This window comes from Eurosta solidaginis, chromosome 4, assembly GCF_040869045.1.
Source record: "Eurosta solidaginis isolate ZX-2024a chromosome 4, ASM4086904v1, whole genome shotgun sequence".
NCBI lineage: Eukaryota > Metazoa > Arthropoda > Insecta > Diptera > Tephritidae > Eurosta > Eurosta solidaginis.
Window position 1 is genome coordinate 182,553,050 of NC_090322.1, and position 22,686 is coordinate 182,575,735.

A 22,686-nucleotide genomic window follows, 5' to 3' on the forward strand; every position below is an offset into this window, starting at 1 on the left:
AACATAGACACATATTTCAGTTACATCTGAGTATAATGAGTATTGAAATTTAGTACTACTAATTATACTCAGTTGATCAGAGCTCATAGAGTATATTAAGTTTGATTGGATAACGGTTGGTTGTACATATATAAAGGAATCGAGATAGATATAGACTTCCATATATCAAAATAATCAGGATCGAAAAAAAATTTGATTGAGCCATGTCCGTCCGTCCGTCCGTCCGTTAACACGATAACTTGAGTAAATTTTGAGGTATCTTGATGAAATTTGGTATGTAGGTTCCTGAGCACTCATCTCAGATCGCTATTTAAAATGAACGATATCGGACTGTAACCACGCCCACTTTTTCGATATCGAACATTTCGAAAAACCGAAAAAGTGCGATAATTCATTACAAAAGACCGATAAAGCGACGAAACTTGGTAGATGAGTTGAACTTATGACGCAAAATAGAAAATTAGTAAAATTTTGGACAATGGGCGTGGCACCGCCCACTTTTAAAAGAAGGTAATTTAAAACTTTTGTAAGCTGTAATTTGGCAGTCGTTGAAGATATCATGATGAAATTTGGCAGGAACGTTACTCTTATTACTATATGTACGCTTAATAAAAATTAGCAAAATCGGAGAAGGACCACGCCCACTTTAAAAAAAAAATTTTTTTTAAAGTAAAATTTTAACAAAAAATTTAATATCTTTACAGTATATAAGTAAATTATGTCAAGATTCAACTCCAGTAATGATATGGTGCAACAAAATACAAAAATTAAAGAAAATTTAAAAATGGGCGTGGCTCCGCCCTTTTTCATTTAATTTGTCTAGGATACTTTTAACGCCATAAGTCGAACAAAAATTAACCAATCCTTTTGAAATTTGGTAGGGGCATAGATTTTATGGCGTTAACTGTTTTCTGTGAAAATGGGCGAAATCGGTTGATGTCACGCCCAGTTTTTATACACAGTCGTCCGTCTGTCCTTCCGTATGGCCGTTAACACGATAACTTGAGCAAAAATCGATATATCTTTACTAAACTCAGTTCACGTACTTATCTGAACTCACTTTATCTTGGTATGAAAAATGAACGAAATCCGACTATGACCACGCCCACTTTTTCGATATCGAAAATTACGAAAAATGAAAAAAATGCCATAATTCTATACCAAATACGAAAAAAGGGATGAAATATGGTAAGGTAATTGGATTGTTTTATTGACGCGAAATATAACTTTAGAAAAAACTTTATAAAATGGTTGTGACACCTACCATATTAAGTAGAAGAAAATGAAAAAGTTCTGCAGGACCAAATAAAAAACCCTTAAAATCTTGGCAGGTATTACATATATAAATAAAGTAGCGGTATCCAACAGATGATGTTCTGGGTCACCCTGGTCCACATTTTGGTCGATATCTGGAAAACGCCTTCACATATACAACTACCACCACTCCCTTTTAAAACTCTCATTAATACCTTTAATTTGATACCCATATCGTACAAACTCATTCTAGAGTCACCCCTGGTCCACCTTTATGGCGATATTTCGAAAAGGCGAACACCTATAGAACGAAGGCCCACTCCCTTTTAAAAGTACTCATTAACACCTTTCATTTGATACCCATATCGTACAAACAAAGTCTAGAGTCACTCCTGGTCCAGAAAGGCCCACTCCCTCTTAAAATATTCATTAACTCCTTTCGTTTGATACCCATATTGCACAAACGAATTCTAGAGTCACCCCTGGCCCACCTTTATGGCGATATCTCGAAACGGCGTCCACCTATGGAACTAAGGATTACTCCCTTTTAAAATACTCATTAACACCTTTCATTTGATACCCATATCGTACAAACGCATTGTAGAGTCACACCTGGTCCATCTTTATGGCGATATCTCGAAAAGGCGTCCACCTATAGAACTAAGGCCCACTCCCTCTTAAAATACTCATTAACTCCTTTCGTTTGATACCCATATTGCACAAACGAATTCTAGAGTCACCCCTGGTCCACCTTTATGGCGATATCTCGAAAAGGGGTCCACCTATAGAACTAAGCCCCACGCCCTTTTAAAATAATCATTAACACCTTTCATTTGATACCTATATCATACAAACAAATTCTAAAGTCACCCCTGGTCCACCTTTATGGCGATATCTCGAAAAGGCGAACACCTATAAAACGAAGGCCCACTCCCTTTTAAAAATACTCATTAACACCTTTGATTTGATACCCATATCGTACAAACAAAGTCTAGAGTCACCCCTGGTCCACCTTTATTGCGATACCTCGAAAATGCGTCCACCTATAGAACTAAGGCCCACTCCCTCTTAAAATACTCATTAACTCCTTTCGTTTGATACCCATATTGCACAAACGAATTCTAGAGTCACCCCTGGCCCACCTTTATGGCGATATCTCGAAACGGCGTCCACCTATAGAACTAAGGCCCACTCCCTTTTAAAATACTCATTAACACCTTTCGTTTGATGCCCATATTGTGCAAACAAATTCTAGGGTCACCCCTGGTCCACCTTTATGGCGATATCTCGAAACGGCGTCCACCTATGGAACTAAGGATTACTCCCTTTTAAAATGCTCATTAACACCTTTCATTTGATACCCATATCGTACAAACGCATTCTAGAGTCACCCTTGGTCCATCTTTACGGCGATATCTCGAAAAGCGTCCATCTATAGAACTTAGGTCCACGCCCTTTTAAAATACTCATTAATACCTTTCATTTGATACCCATATCGTACAAACGCATTCTAGAGTCAACCCTGATCCACCTTTATGGCTATATCCCTAAATGGCGTCCACCTATAGAACTATGGCCCACTCCCTCATAAAATACTCTTTAATGCCTTTCATTTGATACACATGTCATACAAACACATTCCAGGGTTTCCCTCGGTTCATTTTCCTACATGGTTATTTTCCCTTATGTTGTCACCATAGCTCTCAACTGAGTATGTAATGTTCGGTTACACCCGAACTTAACCTTCCTTACTTGTTTTATACGTAGCAATTTCAGAGGTGTATTTAAAGTTTGTCGCTTGGCAGTCCATATAAAGTTTAAGCATAAACGTATATAGATGAGAAAAAAAACACAGCTAATATAAGTTGAATATAAGTTGAAATGACATATGCTGGTAAATGTTTATAATTGTTTACATTATTTACAATTGTTTACATTGTTTACAATTGTTTGAAATGAAAGTGTAAACAATCCAAAAAACGTTGTAAACGCACAACCCTGGTCAAAATAACGAAAAACCTGTTTTTTTTTTGCCTCAAAACATTTTTTTTTTGGTTTGATCGGAAATTGAGTTCGATAAAATGCAATCGATATTTTATTCACCTATTTTTTCAACTGTCAATAACTTTGTCAAAAATTAACCGATTCTCATGATTTTTTCTTTGAAATGTTCGTTATTACATTTACTTCTATATAAATTTATAAACAATAGCATATAGTTTAAAACACATTTTTTTTAGTATTTAGTAAAAATTTATGACTTTTTTCAAAAATTAATTTCTCAAAAAAGGTTATCCTTTTTTGTTTAAACTTTTTCTATATCGAGTGAACAGAGTATATTTCAACTTGGGTAAATATCTATAGCCAAAACTCGTTGTTTTCGAAATGTGAATTTTTGAATATTAACCATTTTTTCGCCATATATTGATGAAAATTAAATTAAATATAACATTTATTATTGAAAACATTCATTTCTTATTAATTTTCAGAATTACAGTGATTTTGTAATTTTTGAAAAAAGCCATAAATTTTAACTAAATACTAAAAAAAAATATTTTTTTTAACTATATGCTATTGTTTATAAATTTATATAAAATTCAAAGTAATAACGAACATTTCAAAGAAAAAATCATGAGAATCGGTTAATTTTTGACAAAGTTATTGACAGTTGAAAAAATAGGTGAATAAAATATCGATTGCATTTTATCGAATTCAATTGCCGATCAATGCAAAAAAATTTTGTTGGGCAAAAAAAAAACACTTGTTTCATTATTTTGACCAAAGAACAACATAATACAATTTCATCGAAATCAAAAATCATGTCCTGCGCGGACCTGGTGTCTTGAAATGGAGTGAGCCTACAACAGTTTCCACCTTTTATTTGGAGTTCTATAAATTATTTTCAGTATGCATTTTGCAAAACTTATCCCTTAGCCCAATCAATTTAAGTTCAACAAAGTAAAAGTTATCAATATTCGCTTTTGACACCTTTTTGTTGGGTGTTTCAGATTTTCTACGATTTAAAAAAAAATATCACTCAATAAGTTTTTGAGATTGGTTTGCATAGTTGCAGATACAAAATTTCTACAAGCTTTTTCTTAAAATATCAAAAATTAAAAAGGATTCAGCTGACGAAATTTGATTTAAAAATTGCCACTGCTAATTTTCTGCTCGCTGCTGTATGCGCATGTTCATTTATTAATTTGCGAGTGTCTTTTTGTACATCGCTCTCCGCTACTGAATGCACTCATGTTTGTTTAATGGTGGGTGTTAACGGTTTGCTAAGTGATTTAAGAACGCTTTTTACCTCACCCCATTCATCATTCGGTTTTTCGAAAATCACTTTACCTTTTTGCCAATCGTCCGCTTTTCGTTCTGGTAACATTTACTGGCGATAAATCGATAAAGATAAGTATCGGCAACACGCGTTTTACAAATATTTCACATAATTTAGATACTCGCACTTTGTTTCATGGCTTTTCAGTAATCTCAAAGTTTGAAAATTTTAAAATTCGCACGTGCGTTTTTTATGGCGTAACATTGAGATTTCCGGTTAAAAACCTAATCAAGTACGTTTGTCTTTCGAATATGTGCTGCTGGCGCAAAGAAAGTGCTAAAGTTTTTACTTTGTAATCACAATTTTTCACGCTTGTCACAAAGCACATAGTTTCCGGTTTAATTGTAACAAATGTTTCAAGTTGCAAAATAAATCAACAGTAATGCAGTTATCACATTTTTATTTAACACGTTGTGGGAGCCCATATATGTATTTCTTTTTATACTCAGCGTGCTTTGCACACAGAATATATTAACTTTGATTGGATAACGGTTGGTTGTACAGGTATAAAGGAATCGAGATAGATATAGACTTCCATATATCAAAATCATCAGTATCGAAAAAAATTTGATTGAGCCATGTCCGTCCGTCCGTCTGTCCGTTAACACGATAACTTGAGTAAATTTTGAGGTATCTCGATGAAATTTGGGCGTGGCACCGCCCACTTTTAAAAGAAGGTAATTTAAAAGTTTTGCACGCTGTAATTTGGCAGTCGTTGAAGGTGTCATGATGAAATTTGGCAGGAACGTTACTACTATTACTCTATATGTGCTAAATAAAAATTAGCAAAATCGGATAAAGAACACGCCCACTTTACAAAAAAAATGTTTAAGGTCAAATTAAAAAAAAAAATTAATATCTTTACAGTATATAAGTAAATTATGTCAACATTCAACTCTAGTAATGATATGGTGCAACAAAATACAAAAATAAAAGAAAATTTCAAAATGGGCGTGGTTCCGGGCTTTTTCATTTAATTTGTCTAGAGTACTTTTAATGCCATAAGTCGCACAAAAATTTACCAATCCATAGGGGCATAGATTCTATTTAACTGTTTTCTGTGAAAATGGGCGAAATCGATTGAAGCCACGCCCAGTTTTTATACAAAGTCGACTGTCTGTCCTTCCGCTCGGCCGTTAACTCGATAAAAATCGATATATCCTACTAAACTTAGTTCACGTACTTATCTGAACTCACTTTGTATTGGTATAAAAAATGGCCGAAATCCGACTATGACCACGTCGACTTTTTCGATATCTAAAATTACGAAAAATTAAAAAAATGGCATAATTCTATACAGGGCCGCGAGAGGATGCCGACATCGGCCTTACGCTATCGACTGTCTTACACCCCAAAATCTTGGGTGTGACGTTCGACAGGATCTTCATTTTTGATTGTAGCGAAAATCCAGAGCCGTAATAAAATCCTCAAATCTCTTTCCGGCAGCACTTGGGGTAAAGACAAAGAAACGCTCATTACTACTTACAAAGCAATTGGCCGGCCGGTTGCATGCTCCGCATCCCCGATATGGTCGCCAAGCTTAAAGGTTACTCACTGGAAGAAAATACTGGCCTGCCAAAATACTACCCTCAGAACAGCTACAGGCTGTTTTCTTATGTCCCCAGCACACCACGTACACAATGAGGCGAGAGTACTCCCCATTAGGGAGAGAAATAAAATGCTAAACAAACAGTTACCCAGAAACCTGGGCATCCCAACAGACATCTGATTGATGAAGGTACACCTCCCAGGGGCTTAAGGGGTAATTTCTGTAAGCATTATGAGGAATAACGGCAAAAATTGCATGCATTTCCCTACCGCCAAAAGCAAATTTGAATCATGTTTGAAAGCATCTATGTGCTATAAAACGGCGCAAATATTTAACACGTCGTAATTGGTTAAAAAACATGATTTTTTCCTTCACACATCAATAACGTACTTTCCATAAAATATTTCAAAAATACGACATTTGCAAAATTTTGCAAATGGACACCAGAAATAAGTTTTTTGGATCTCCTGAAAAGTTACTGAAAAACACATAACTGTTTTTGTGAGCGCAGCGACGATAAATTTTTCAATTCACATTTTCAGTTTTATTTCATATAAAATAAGATTTACTGGAGCACTTACATAAATGAAATGTTAGATTTCATTGTTTGATTGCTTACATTAACTTTTTCTAAATATGTACATTTTAAGAGCTTGAATCAGCCATGGAAAACCTTCCGTGCTTTTTGATCTGCGTATATGGAAATTACCGATTCAAAACTAATACTGCGAGCAAGGCTGGACTCCAACGCCAATGCTCCAAGGCTTGTCAAGCGATTTTGGCTCATAGTAGAACGTAAAAAATTTTTCACGCGAGACAATAGACTAAAAGAACGCTTCCCTTCAGCCACACTGACTGGAAGTGTGCAAAATATTCTTAATGCTATGCAGATGTTAGGAAATAATACTTCCATCTTCAAGTCAGGAAATTTGTTCAGAAGTTGAAATGGTGGCAGCGAATCACATCCCAAATTTGCTAAGTGGATGGCTTTGAGATTAATGATTTCATCTATCAGATCCGTAGAAATATCGATGCCATAAATCATGCAGAATGCCGCTGCCTTTTCTCTGAGCTCTTCTTCTGTCAGAACTTGATACTTCCACAAAAAACTAAATTTAATCGCAATGTCATTTACGGCTTCGAAACGTCTTGTCATGTTACCAATCAAGCAGTCCAAAAGAACGTAAAAAACTTGCTGTTAGAATTGAGTTTCCGAATCACACTCAGGTGATTCGCCAGGTAATTCATCGAACTGGCACTTTCTTATCTTCCTTCTTTTCTCTGCGAAGGTATTCACAACTCCTATACTCCCTGCCAGAACCTTACATTCTTGAAGTATGATCGACCATTGATCCCTGAACTTCTTCAACTCATCAATGACCTATGTAAGCTTATCCACGGCATACTCATATGTTTGCACAAATTTGTGCTTCGCAAAACAAGTCAAGTGTACTAATTTTTATATCAGTTGAGCAGAGCTCACAGAGTATATTAACTTTGATTGGATAACGGTTGGTTGTACAGAAAAAAAATGTGATTGAGCCATGTCCGTCCGCCGTCCGTCCGTCCGTTAACACGATAACTTGAGAAAATTTTGAGGAATCTTGATGAAATTTGGTATGTAGGTTCCTGAGCACTCATCTCAGATCGCTATTTAAAATGAACAATATCGGACTATAACCACGCCCAATTTTTCGATAACGAAATTTTCGAAAAACCGAAAAGTGCGATAATTCATTACCAAAGACGAACAAAGCGATGAAACTTGGTAGGTGAGTTGAACTTATGACGCAGAATAGAAAATTAGTAAAATTTTGGACAATGGGCGTGACACCGCCCACTTTTAAAAGAAGGTAATTTAAAACTTTTGCAAGCTGTAATTTGGCAGTCGTTGAAGATATCATGATGAAATTTGGGAGGAACGTTACTCCTATTACTATATGTATGCTTACTAAAAATTAGCAAAATCGGAGAACGACCACGCCCACTTTTAAAAAAAAATTTTTTTAAAGTCAAATTTTAACAAAAAATTTAATATATTTACAGTATATAGGTAAATTATGTCAACATTCAACTCCAGTAATGATATAATGCAACAAAATGCAAAAATAAAAGAAAATTTCAAAATAGGCGTGGCTCCGCCCTTTTTCATTTAATTTGTCTAGGATACTTTTAATGCCATAAGTCGAACAAAAATTCACCAATCCTTGTGAAATTTGGTAGGGGCTTAGATTCTGGGACGATTACTTATTTCTGTGAAAAAAGGCGAAATCGGTTGAAGCCACGCTCAGTTTTTATACACAGTCGACCGTCTGTCCTTCCGCTCGGCCGTTAACATGATAACTTGAGCAAAAATCGATATATCTTTACTAAACTCAGTTCACGTACTTATCTGAACTCACCTTATCTTGGTATAAAAAACGGCCGAAATCCGACTATGACCACGCCCACTTTTTCGATATCGAAAATTACGAAAAACGAATTCTATACCAAATACGAAAAAAGGGATGAAACATGGTATTTGGATTAGTTTATTGACGCAAAATATAACTTTAGATAAAAACTTTGTAAAATGGGTGTGACACCTACCATATTAAGTAGAATGAAATGAAAAAGTTCTGCAGGGCGAAATAAAAAACACTTGAAATCTTGGCAGGAATCCACATTTTGGTCGATATCTGGAAAACGCCTTCACATATACAACTACCACCACTCCCTTTTAAAAGCCTCATTAATACCTTTAATTTGATACCCATATCGTACAAACACATTCTAGGGTCACCCCTGGTCCACCTTTATGTCGATATCTCGAAACGGCGTCCACCTATGGAACTAAGGATCACTCCCTTTTAAAATACTCGTTAACACCTTTCATTTGATACCCATATCGTATAAACAAATTCTAGAGTCACCCCTGGTCCAACTTTATGCCGATATCTCGAAAAGGCGACCACCTATACAACTACCACCACTCCCTTTTAAAACCCTCATTAATACCTTTAATTTTATGCCGATATCGTACAAACACATTCTAGAGTCACCCCTGGTCCACCTTTATGGCGTTATCTCGAAAAGGCGTCCACCTATAGAACTAAGCCCCACGCCCTTTTGAAATACTCATTAACACCTTTCGTTTAATACCCATATCGTATAAACAAATTCTAGAGTCACCCTTGGTCCACCTTTATGCCAATATCTCGAAAAAGCGACCACCTATACAACTACCACCACTCCCTTTTAAAACCCTCATTAACCCCTTTCATTTGATACCCATATTGTACAAACAAATTCTAGGGTCACCCCTGGTCCACCTTTATGGCGATATCTCGAAAAGGCGTCCACTTATAGAACTAAGGCCCACTCCCTTTTAAAATACTCATTAACACCTTTCATTTGATACCCATATCGTATAAACAAATTCTAGAGTCACCCCTGGTCCACCTTTATGCCAATATCTCGAAAAAGCGACCACCTATACAACTACCACCACTCCCTTTTATAGCCCTCATAATACCTTTAATTTGATACCCATATCTAACAACCACATTCTAGAGTCACCCCTGCTCCACCTTTATGGCGATATCTCGAAAAAGCGTCCACCTATAGAACTACGCCCCACGCCCTTTTAAAATACTCATTAACACCTTTCGTTGATAGCCATATTGTACAAACACATTCTAGAGTCACCCCTGGTCCACCTTTATGGCGATATCTCGAAAAGGCGTCCACCTATACAACTACCACCACTCCCTTTTAAAACCTTCATTAATACCTTTAATATGATACCCATATCGTACAAACACATTCTGGAGTCACCCCTGGTCCGCCTTTATGGCGATATCTCGAAAAGGCGTCCACCTGTAGAATTATGGCCCACTCTCTCTTAAAATACTCTTCAATACCTTTCATTTGATACACTTGTCATACAAACACATTCCAGGGTTACCCTCGGTTCATTTTCCTACATGGTTATTTTCCCTTATGTTGCCACCATAGCTCTCAACTGAGAACCGAACTTAACCTTCCTTACTTGTTTAAAATTAACGCTCTAGTTTATTATCAGCCTGTATTTACAGATGTCGCTGGCTTTTTACAAAAATGAAAAAGCAATACGACCAAACCGATAGAGGCATAGTTATAGTCGAAATAAAATGTGATTTTAAGAAAAAAGGAATGAAATATGGTAATTGGATTGGTTCATTGACGCAAAATATAACTTTAGAAAAAACTTTGTAAAATGGGTGTGACACCTACCATTAAAAGCCCTTGGAATCTTGGCAGGAATACTGTTCGTGGTATTACATATATAAATAAATTAACGGTACCCGACAGATGATGTTCTGGGTCACCCTGGTCCACATTTTGGTCGATATCTCGAAAACGCCTTCACATATACGACTAAGAGCCACTCCCTTTTAAAACCCTCATTAATACCTTTAATTCGATACCCATATCGTACAAACATATTCTAGAGTCACCCCTGGTGCACCTTTATGGCGATATCCCGAAATGGCGTCCACCTATAGAACTATGGCCCACTCCCTTTTAAAATACTCTTTAATACCTTCCATTTGATACCCATGTCATACAAACACATTTCAGGGTTACTCTAGGTTCATTTTCCTACATGGTGATTTTCCCTTATTTTGTCTCCAAAGCTCTCAGCTGAGTATGTAATGTTCGGTTACACCCGAATTTAGCCTTCTTTACTTGTTATATCTTGTTTCTGTGCACATAAAATCAAAATAATGTTTTGTAATTTTTCTTAATTTAAATTAAAACATTTTAATAGAAACTAAAAAGTTCAATTATCAGAACTCACCAAAAAAAATCCCAACAAAAAAGCAAAAACAAGCATATGGGATTTAGTAGGACAAAGAAAGTTGTATAGGCAAATTGTGATGAATGAGGGTCGCTGCGTTGGGTATGTCGTGTTGGGACTGTCCGAAAGTGACCAAAGCGATAAATCAGTATTCAAACATTGAACAAGCATGGGTAAGGGATTGCTACATTGCATTTGCCATTCAACCGGTTCGGTCTGCTGTCATTGGCTGCTCAGTAGATAAGAGGAACTGCTTAGAAAATGTGTCTTTTGTGAAAGGGGTAACACCAGCGATTTCCCAATGGGGTGATTATTTAAAATTATAAGCAGCTGAAATATAGCACAGACCCATTAGTAAATGTTAGATTTCTGCAACTACTTTTGTTTAGCACTTTGTATTTATGTATTTACATACTAATCTAAATATATGTATATGTACATACAAGAAATGTTGTTGTTGTTTTCGGAGCGATAAGAACACTCCCCGAAGGTTTTGGGAGTGCTATCGATGTTCATGGTCCTTTGCCGGATATAGATCCGGTACGTTCCGGTAACGATTTAATATGACCACATTGAACCTTCTAGGCCATTCCTGCTCCACCCCCATGGAACATTGTTCGAAACATTGATTTCAATAGTCTTCGTTAAACCAAAACGATGTTTTAGAATGAAAGTCGACCGATTTTAAGTTGAAAGATGTAAGGTTATATGCTCAGTCCAAGCTGTTGTTTTCCGGCCTTATGATATAAGATGATCACCCCGCGGGTTAGGGGTTAGAATATACCCGCCGTAGGTATGCCTGTCGTAAGAGGCGACGGATTCAACGGGGTTGTGTAGCGCTGCCCTTTCAGGTTGCCAGCGAAATACATAGCTTCTCCAAACCCAATTGTCAACCTCACCTATCCGTGGCGAATCCTGTTTCATTAACAGCCGAGGCTCTGGCGACCCCGAACTCCTCATGGATCTAGGGGTTGGGAAGGCGGGATGGCCTAGAACGTTGTTGTTGTTGTAGCAGTGCTTCGCTCCATCCAATAGGTGTGGACGATCACAAATTGTCATCAATACCCTCTAACGGGAGTCCAAGGAAACTTGCTGTTTCAACAGGGGAGGGGGGGGGGGGGGGAATAATGAGAGGGGTGTTAGAGGCGTTGGTTTCACATTACAGTTAAAGAGATGGTTGTTGTCATGTGGGGACACATTGCAAGCAGGGCATACATTTTGTATGTCGGGGTTGATTTTGGATAGGTAAGAGTTTAACCTGTTACAGTATCCAGATCGAAGTTGAGCTAGAGTGACTCTCGTTTCCCTAGGGAGTGTGCGTTCCTCTTCCGCAAGTTTAGGGCATTGTTCTTTGAGTACAGGATTCACCTGGCAATTCCTGACATAGAGATCCGACGCCTGTTTGTGGAGTTTACTGAGGACCTGCTTGTGTTTTTTGGCTTCATACGGCTGTGTTCTCAGGTGCCGTGTTTCCTGATAATGCTTACGGAGATGACTCCTTAAGCCCCTGGGCGGTGTTGGCTCATCAATCAGATGTCTGTTGGGATGCCCAGATTTCTGGGTATTAAACAGGAACTGTTTGGTTGGCATCTCATTTCTCTCCCTGATGGGGAGTATTGTCACCTCATTTTGTAGATGGTGTTCTGGGGACATAAGAAGACAGCCCTTGGCGGTTCTGAGAGCAGTATTTTGGCAGGCCTGTAGCTTCTTCCAGTGAGTAGTCTTTAGGCTTGGCGACCATATAGGGGACGCGTAGCATGCAATCGACTGGCCAATTGCTTTGTAAGTGGTAATGAGCGTTTCCTTGTCTTTTCCCCAAGTACTGGAGGCAAGAGATTTGAGGCTTTTATTACGGCTCTGGCTCTCTTTCGGTACAACTGCGGCTGCATGCTCACCAAAATGTAGATCCTGATTAAATGTCACACCCAAGATTTTGGGGTGTAGGACAGTCGGTAGAATGGTGCCATCGACGTGGATGTTCAAAATGGTCGACATTTGGGACGTCCATGTTGCAAATAAGGTCGCGGAGGATTTAGTCGGTGATAATGCCAGGTTTCGAGAGGCGCAAAAACGGGAGAGATCAGGGAGGTAGCCGTTTATTCTGTTGCAAAGCTCATCGATCTTTGGACCTGGGCCTGTGGCCATTATTGTGCAGTCATTGGCGTAGGAAACGATAGTAACTCCTGGTGGCAAAGGTAGCTTTGATATGTAGAAATTAAACAAAAGTGGGGATAGGACACCACCCTGTGGCACCCCTTGTTTAATTCTTCTTGGTTTTGATGTCACCGATGCCTGCCGACCACCCAGATAATTTGGGGTCGACCTTTTAAACTTGGGGGAAGAATAGACCCTTCCAGGTCTTGCAGTAACGTGCCATGGTTGACCGTATCAAAAGCTTTTGATAGGTCTAGCGCAACGAGTACTGTTCTATGGTGGGCGTTTTGATTTATATTTATATTTATTCAATACTGTCTATGAAAGAACATTTCTTACAGACTAATAGCAATGGTGTAGGTTACAAAATGAAACATACCTACTTAAAATAAGGGAGTAAAATATTCAAAAGCTTGTTTTCCCAAGGAAAAATCAAGGGAAATACTCTGGGATAGAATATTAAATTCGCGCATAGATCTTGCAAGAGGAGCATTACTGGCAAATTTAGTTTTGACTTTTTTCCAGTAAAAAGGATAGGTGACGCGAAGATTTCGCCGTGGAATGTTAAAAGTAATCCTTTCCGGAAGATAAGGACAATCTATGGTACCATGAATAACATTAAACATGAAAGTCAAAGATAAGATTGACCTACTGGTTTCGAGAGATTGTAGGTCAAGTAGCATAATACGTGATGCATAGGGTGGAATGGGAGTATCAAATTTGAGGGACCGTAAAGCGAAATTAATGAACACCTTTTGAATACGTTCTATTCTTTTTATTGATACCTGGTTATACAGCCTCCAGACAAAAACTACATATTCAAGGTGTGAGCGAACAAAAGTTATATACAACATTTTAAGAGTATAAGGGTCTGAGAACTTGGTGCAGTTCCGACGAATAAAGCCTAGAACAGAGGCCTTCGCAATGATGAAATCAACATGTTTGTTAAAAGACAGTTTCTGATCAAAAAAAATCCTAGGTCCTTTACTTCGACAACATTCTGAAGGACAGTATTAGAAATGTGGTAGGACGTACTTCGAAAATGCAAAATTTTAGCAAATGTCATTTTAAAACATTTCTTTATGTTTAAAGGGAGTCGAGAACGAAGACGCCATGAAAAACAAACCGCAAGATGGGTGCTAATGGCATTTAGCGCGGTGGTGGTGCTATGGAGTTTTCTGAAGCCATGCTGATGACAGGCTAGCTGCAAATTTGCTTTGAAATAGGGTAGCAAAATGGCTTCAAGCGTATTGGCTACTGGTGATAGGAAAGATATCGGGCGATATGACTCTCCTATGTTAGCTGGTTTCTCAGGCTTTAGTAGCGGGACCACCTTAGCCATTTTGCATTTTTCGGGAATAACAAAGGTGGAAAGAGACAGGTTGAAGACATGTGCTAAATATTTGAAACCCTCTTTGCCTAGACTTTTAAGCATCGGCATGCCTATGCCGTCTGGGCCCACTGCTTTGGATGGCATCCTCAACCTCTTTGGCGGTGATGGTAATTGGTGACGCGCTGAATTTATGTTTATGTGCGTGTCTGTTGGCCCTCCGTCTATCTTTGTCGACCGTAGAATGCATTATATATTGTCGGCAGAAAGCGCTCGCGCATTTCTTCGCATCCGACAGCAATTTATCGCGAAAGGCGATGGAAACTTTGTCATTGTGCCTACTTTCCTTTTTTAAAGTTTATGAAAGGGCGTTTTTCTGTGACAATGAAGTCGTCGGTACGCTCGAGCGAAATAAGTATAGGCAGGTGGTCGGATGCCAATGTTATCATCGGCTGCCAGTTGACGCAGTTTACGAGTTCTGCGCTCACGATTGAAATATCCGGCGAACTGTGACAACTTCCTACCATACGTGTGGGGGCGTCTCCGTTTATTGTGCAGAACGTCGTTTCTTCTATTTGATCCGCCAACATCTCACCCCTACTGTCCACCCGCAAGTTTGAATGCCATAGATCGTGATGGGCATGGAAATCGCCTAAGATAATGCGATTGTTGCCAGTGAGAAAGGCGCTGATATTAGGGCGGTATCCACTAGCGCAACAGGTGTCAGGAGGGATGTAGATGTTGATGGTTTCTATCTGTGCATCGCCTGACCGGACAGATAAGCCTTGACCTTCTAAGACACTGTCCTTGCGGTGGATGCCGGGATCAAATATATGATATTGCACAGAGTGGTGTATGATAAACGCGAGGCCGCCTCCATTTCCTCTCTCGCGATCTTTTCTGTGGACATTATACCCAGAACAGGTCTGCAGTGCAGATCTTGTTGTGAGTTTAGTCTCTTGAATCGCAGCAATGCGGATGTTGTGCCGCTTCATGAAATCGACTATCTCCGTAATCTTCCCAGGCAGGGGCTGATGCTCGGCATTGTTCCCGACTCTACTACGGAGATTGTAGGTATGAGTGGGAGCATCCGTATGAGTTGGTGGCGCCGTGGGGCGCGAGCAGCAGCGGGTACTTGTTGTGGCTTGCTGAGCAGGGGGGCTGCTGGAAGGTAGTGGGGGCGCTAAGGCGCATACTACGGGACGTCCAAGGGCATGAACAGCAAGGAGCCACAAAAGATTTATAGAAGTTACGTGGACGTCTGGTTTTGGGATCTAGCCCAGAACAACCTGTCCGATGCAACCATCCCTTACACGGGACACACTGACAAGAGTATGACCGTCCTAAAAAGATTCTTTTCCGGCAGATGCAGCAAAACCATTTCTCAGGACCGGGGTCAGGAGACGGACCCGCATTGGGCTCGATACCTTCCCGGAGCAAGAGAATATGGAGCAGTCCCGCTGCAAGTAGCCGCTGGGAGGATGACAATTTGTGGGAGGGACGCAACAAAATAAATGGGGTTACACTGAAATGGCAGTCCTTGCTCGGGAAAAATCCCTAGTCGCTCCGGTACATAGAACCGACGACCTTGGGAAGCGACCTCATTCAGATCTTTGATTTGGGGAAATTTAAGGTCACCTTGAAACGGAAATTTTAATAATTATGCAGACAAGGAGATTTATGTCCCAGTCATCCTAATTTGAATATTTTCCATCTTCATCACGACCATGAGTGCATAGTCGAACTGCTACTGATACCAAAAAACCTGGTAGGACATATATGTTGAATAATCAATTGTCTGACTGCTCAGCCAGCTCCATATATCTGCAATCTATAGGCAGAACTTAGAAAGATTCATCAACCATCCATCGGTTTTAGCAAGCGGCAAATCAGAAAGTTGACATAGTCTGACTGCATACATAGCTATTCCTTGATATTCTGAAATATCCCCACGGTCAATTTTCACACTCACTAAATTGTAATTACGGGATCGGCTTCATTAATTGCTTATATGTAGAACTTCCTTCACATCCGTGAGCTTCTGTGATTTCAAGCACACAAATCACACTCATAAAATTGCGCATTCACGAGTTCAAAATTGCTTCGTTCTGCGCATCTACGTCACACTTGACTGCTTGAGCGAATGAAAGAAAGAGAAAAAAAACAAGAGCTAAAAGAAGTTGACGTAAAACTTGCCTATAAAAAACAGCTGATCTTTTGTGTGTAATTTGTGCTTCAAGCATAGGGATGGTCGGCTTTAATGGCTATACCATAGACCGTATCACGAAGCACGGTTAAACAATGGTTAAAAACGCCACACCGTTCTGGCTTCAACATTTACGCACCCTGTAAAAACAGCAAAATTTGACTTCTTCCCACGACTTCTCTATTTTATTTTCAATTTCCACTTTTGTATTGTGGAAACTAAAAAAGAAATAGTGTTTAGATAATTTTTTACTCTGAATAATGCCTACGAAAATCTGAGTCTATTCTTACTTCTTTGCTGTATGAGGCTCGATTGAAGAAAAGGTGAATGCCAACTTGGCGAGATAAGTCAATGGAATTTATGGGCGAAATTCGCACTTATTTAATACCTCCAAAAGGGTACAAATCAGGCATGCTTAACCAACGAAACGATATCATTTCGTTACGATAATCAACGTTAATAAACGAAACGAAGTCATTTCGTTTCGTTTATTAACGTTAAGATCGTCAAATTAACGAAATGATTTCGCTTCGTTTTCTGCCATATCAAAACGAAATCAAATCGTTTATGTTGATGATTAATTTCAAACTATGCTGGCAAAGCTGATTGATGGCGGAGTCATTAAAGGTGAAAGCATTATCCAAGCTGATTACAACTTTTCTCATGAATTTTGACAGTACGAACATTTCTCAGAGTATTTTTGACATTACCACCAACGAATTACACAAACAAATTACATAGAGTTTGTGTGTGTATGTGCGCTCGTTGTTCCCACCTTACGGCTTCACCATTGCTATAGCATTGCCAGCACAATTCAAACATAAAGTATCACGTTTTTGTTAACGTTTTTAACGTAAACCAAAGCTTTTCGTTTCGGTTAAAAACGATATACAATTTATCTTGATAATTTCTTTATCGATAATATTTCGAAGTGTTTCAACGGAAACGGTGGAAATTTTTTGATAAACGATTAGCTTAACGTTAAGGTGCATCCCTGGTACAAATATAGATGGAAGGGCGGGTCTCAAAAATGTAGCACACGCATCGCTGTATTTGAAAACATTTATACTTTTATCTAAATTCTCTATATTTAGCTCTTTTAGAGCCGTCACTGGAAATATAAGTTATAGAACCTTTCATTTTCTCCATGCTCAGTGAAGGTTCACGTCTCCGTTTTGTGCAAAGAAAAAGTGTTAACAAAGGTCAGCTGTTTGGATAGTTTTCCCGATTTGTTCAACAAAATGTTGTTGTTGTTGTTGTTGTAACGATAAAGATACTCCCCGAAGGCCTTGGGGAGTGTTATCGATGTTGATGGTCCTTTGCCGGATGCAGATCCGGTACGTTCCGGTACCAAGCCCGACCATCTTGGGAACGATTTGTTATGACCACATGCGACCTTCTTGGCCATCCCTCCCTCCCACCCGCTAGATCCATGAGGAGTTCGGGGTCGCCAGAGCCTCGGTTAGGTGAGGTTGACAGTTGGGTTTGGAGAAGCTATATATTGCGCTGGCAACCTGAAACGGTTGCGCTATACAACCCTTTGAATCTGGTATTTTAGTCGCCTCCTACGACAGGCATACCTACCGGGTATATTCTGACCCCCTAACCCGGTGGAGGACCGCCAAATTTTCACAATTATCGATTTAACCGAGGGCTCGTCACCTTGCCTTGGTGAGAACGAAATATAACAAGTAAGGAAGGCTAAGTTCGGGTGTAACCGAACATTACATACTCAGTTGAGAGCTATGGAGACAAAATAAGGAAAATCACCATGTAGGAAAATGAACCTAGGGTAACCCTGGAATGTGGTTATATGACATGTGTATCAAATGGAAGGTATTAAATAGTATTTTAAGAGAGAGTAGGCCATAGTTCTATGGATGGACGCCATTTAGGGATATCGCCATAAAGGTGGACCAGGGCTGACTCTAGAATTTGTTTGTACGATATGGGTATCAAATGAAAGGTGTTACTGAGCATTTTAAGAGGGAGTGGGCCTTAGGTATATCGGTGGACGTCTTTTCGAGATATCGCCATTAAGGTGGACCAGGGGTGACTCTAGAATGTGTTTGTACGATATGGGTATCAAATGAAAGGTGGTAATGAGTATTTTAAAAGGGAATGGGCTTTAGTTCTATAGGTGAACGCCTTTTCGAGAAATCGTCATAAAGGTGGACCAGGGGTGACTCTAGAATATGTTTGTACGATATGGGTATCAAATGAAAGCTGTTAATGAGTATTTTGAAAAGGAGTGATCCTTAGTTCCATAGGTGGACGCCGTTTCGAGATATCGCCATAAAGGTGGACCAGGGGTGTCTCTAGAATGTGTTTGTACGATATGGGAATCAAATGAAAGGTGTTACTGAGCATTTTAAGAGGGAGTGGGCATTAGGTCTATAGGTGGACGCCTTTTCGAGATATTGCCATTAGGGTGGGCCAGGGGTGACTCTAGAATGTTTGTACGATATGGGTATCAAACGAAAGGTGTTATTGAGCATTTTAAGAGGGAGTGGGCATTAGGTCTATAAGTGGACGCCTTTTCGAGATATCGTCATTAGGGTGGGCCAGGGGTGACTCTAGAATGTGTTTGTACGATATGGGTATCAAACGAAAGGTGTTACTGAGCATTTTAAGAGGGAGTGGGCATTAGGTCTATAGGTGGACGTCTTTTCGAGATATCGCCATTAGTGTGGGCCAGGGGTGACTCTATAATGTTTGTACGATATGGGTATCAAACGAAAGGTGTTACTGAGCATTTTAAGAGGGAGTGGGCATTAGGTCTATAGGTGGACGCCTTTTCGAGATATCGCCATTAGGGTGGGCCAGGGGTGACTCTAGAATGTGTTTGTACGATATGGGTATCAAATGAAAGGTGGTAATGAGTATTTTAAAAGGGAGTAATCCTTAGTTCTATAGGCCTTTTCGAGATATCGGCATTAGGGTGGGCCAGGGTGACGCTAGAATGTGTTTGTACGATATGGGTATCAAACGAAAGGTGTTACTGAGCATTTTAAGAGGGAGTGGGCATTAGGTCTATAGGTGGACGCCTTTTCGAGATATCGCCATTAGGGTGGGCCAGGGGTGACTCTAGAATGTTTTTGTACGATATGGGTATCAAAAGAAAGGTGGTAATGAGTATTTTAAAAGGGAGTAATCCTTAGTTCTATAGGTGGACGCCTTTTCGAAATATCGCCATAAAGGTGGACCAAGGGTGACTCTAGAATGTTTTTACGATATGGGTGAGTAAGGGAGTAATCCTTAGTTCTATAGGCCTTTTCGAGATATCGCCATTAGGGTGGGCCAGGGTGACGCTAGAATGTGTTTGTACGATATGGGTATCAAACGAAAGGTGTTACTGAGCATTTTAAGAGGGAGTGGGCATTAGGTCTATAGGTGGACGCCTTTTCGAGATATCGCCATTAGGCTGGGCCAGGGGTGACGCTAGAATGTGTTTGTATGATATGGGTATCAAACGAAAGGTGTTACTGAGCATTTTAAGAGGGAGTGGGCATTAGGTCTATAGGTGGACGCCTTTTCGAGATATCGTCATTAGGGTCGGCCAGGGATGACTCTAGAATGTTTGTACGATATGGGTATCAAACGACATGTGTTACTGAGCATTTTAAGAGGGAGTGGGCATTAGGTCTATAGGTGGACGCCTTTTCGAGATATCGCCATTAGGGTGGGCCAGGGGTGACTCTAGAATGTGTTTGTACGATATGAATATCAAATTAAAGGTATTAATGAGGCTTTTAAAAGCGAGTGGCCCTTAGATGTATATGTGAAGGTGTTCTCGCGATATCGACCAAAATGTGGACCAGGTGATCCAGAAAATCATCTGTCGGGTACTGCTAATTTATTTATATATGCAATACCACTAACAGTATTCCTGCCAAGATTCCAAGGGCTGTTGATTTCGCCTTGTAGAACTTTTTCATTTTCTTCTACTTAATATGGTAGGTGTCACACCCATTTTACAAAGTTTTTTCCAAAGTTATATTTTGCGTCAATAAACCAATCCAGTTACCATGTTTCATCCCTTTTTTCGTATTTGGTATAGAATTATGGCATTTTTTTCATTTTTCGTAATTTTCGATATCGATAAAGTGGGCGTGGTTATGGTCGGATTTCGGCCATTTTTTATACCAAGATAAAGTGAGTTCAGATAAGTAGGTGGGCTAAGTTTAGTAAAGATATATCGGTTTTTGCTCAAGTTATTGTGTTAACGGCCGAGCGGAAGGACAGACGGTGGACTGTGTATAAAAACTGGGCTTGGCTTCCACCGATTTCGTCCATTTTCACAGAGAACAGTTACCGTCATAGAGTCTATGTCCGTACCAAATTTGAGAAGGATTGGTAAATTTTTGTTCGACTTATGGCATTAAAAGTATTCTAGACAAACTAAATGAAAATGGGCGGAGCCACGCCCATTTTGAAATTTTCTTTTATTTTTGTATTTTGTTGCATCATATCATTACAGGAGTTGAATTTTGACTTAATTTACTTATATACAGTAAAGATATTAAATTTTTTGTTAAAATTTGAATTTAAAAAAAATTTTTTTTAAAAAGTGGGCGTGTTCTTCATCCAATTTTGATAATTTTTATTTAGCACATATATAGTAATAGTAGTAGCGTTCCTGCCAAATTTCATCATGATATCTTCAACGACTGCCAAATTACAGCTTGCAAAACTTTTAAATTACCTTCTTGTAAAAGTGGGCGGTGCCACGCCCATTGTCCAAAATCTTACTAATTTTCTATTCTGCGTCATAACTTCAACCCATCTGCCAAGTTTCATCGCTTTAACCGCCTTTGGCAATGAATTATCGCATTTTTTCGGTTTTTCGAAATTTTCGATATCGAAAAAGTGGGCGTGGTTATAGTCCGATATCGTTCATTTTAAATAGCGATCTGAGATGAGTGCCCAGGAATCCACATACCAAATTTCATCAAGATACCTCAAAATTTACTCAAGTTATCGTGTTAACGGACGGACGGACGGACGGACATGGCTCAATCAAATTTTTTTTCGATCCTGATTATTTTGATATATGGAAGTCTATATCTATCTCGATTCCTTTATATATGTACAACCAACCGTTATCCAATCAAACTTAATATACTCTGTGAGCTCTGCTCAACTGAGTATAAAAATGAAGCTATCTGATATATTAGCCGTGTTTTTTTTTTACAAGCGTATACGTTTACGTTTACGCGTAAAAAAACGCTTAGATAATGCTTAGGGGACCCATTTAGCGGCAGTGGTTAAATAACTAGCTACAGAACAGGGTGTACCTAAAATCGGAGACACAAACCTCTTGTGGCCAAAATGTATAACATATATAACCCGGCCTATGAAAAGATGGCTTATGACTCAAAAAAGAAACAGCTGTTAAAGATAAACAATGCATTTCTTCATTTGCTTAGTTGTTTTTCTTTTTGCATTCTTTTTTTTTGAGTCATAAGCCACCTTTTCATAGGCCGGGTCATATATAGCTGAATCTATTGCGATAAATAGTGGATACACACAATTTTTAGAGGTGAAACATAGAATTAGTGTTGAGGTGAAACATAGACACATATTTCAGTTCCATCTGAGTATAATGCGTATTGAAATTTAGTAGGACACATTTTATACGCAGCAATTTCAGAGGTGTATATAAAGTTTGACGCTTCGCAGTCCATATAAATTTTAATGGGCCCATTACTGATACTTCCCTGCAAAAATCGTTGGATCATGTGGTCCACTGGAGTACTTACCATTATACTCCACTGTAATGCAGCAATGGACCAACTCATGTTTCTACACGAACATATTGTAAGCCGATCATTGCTCGTTTTTAACGACTGTAATCACTACACGATGTTTATTGGACTGTGGGTACTCCACGGATTACTCTGATGTAATGCGGAGCTGGAGTATATGGTCCAGTCCTAGGACATCGCAATGTTAATTGGACCATATTTTTTGTATGAATTGTTAATTTTGAAGCACTCGCTTGGTCCATAGCGAGTACTCCATACATGCATGC

At 39.1% G+C, this 22,686-nt stretch overlaps 1 protein-coding gene across 1 annotated transcript in view; it reads left to right on the plus strand.

The window, feature by feature from the left end:
• Positions 1–22,686, plus strand: part of Bx (Beadex) — a 433,930-nt gene that overhangs the window by 52,526 nt on the left and 358,718 nt on the right. The gene's annotated exons all lie outside the window — the stretch shown is intronic.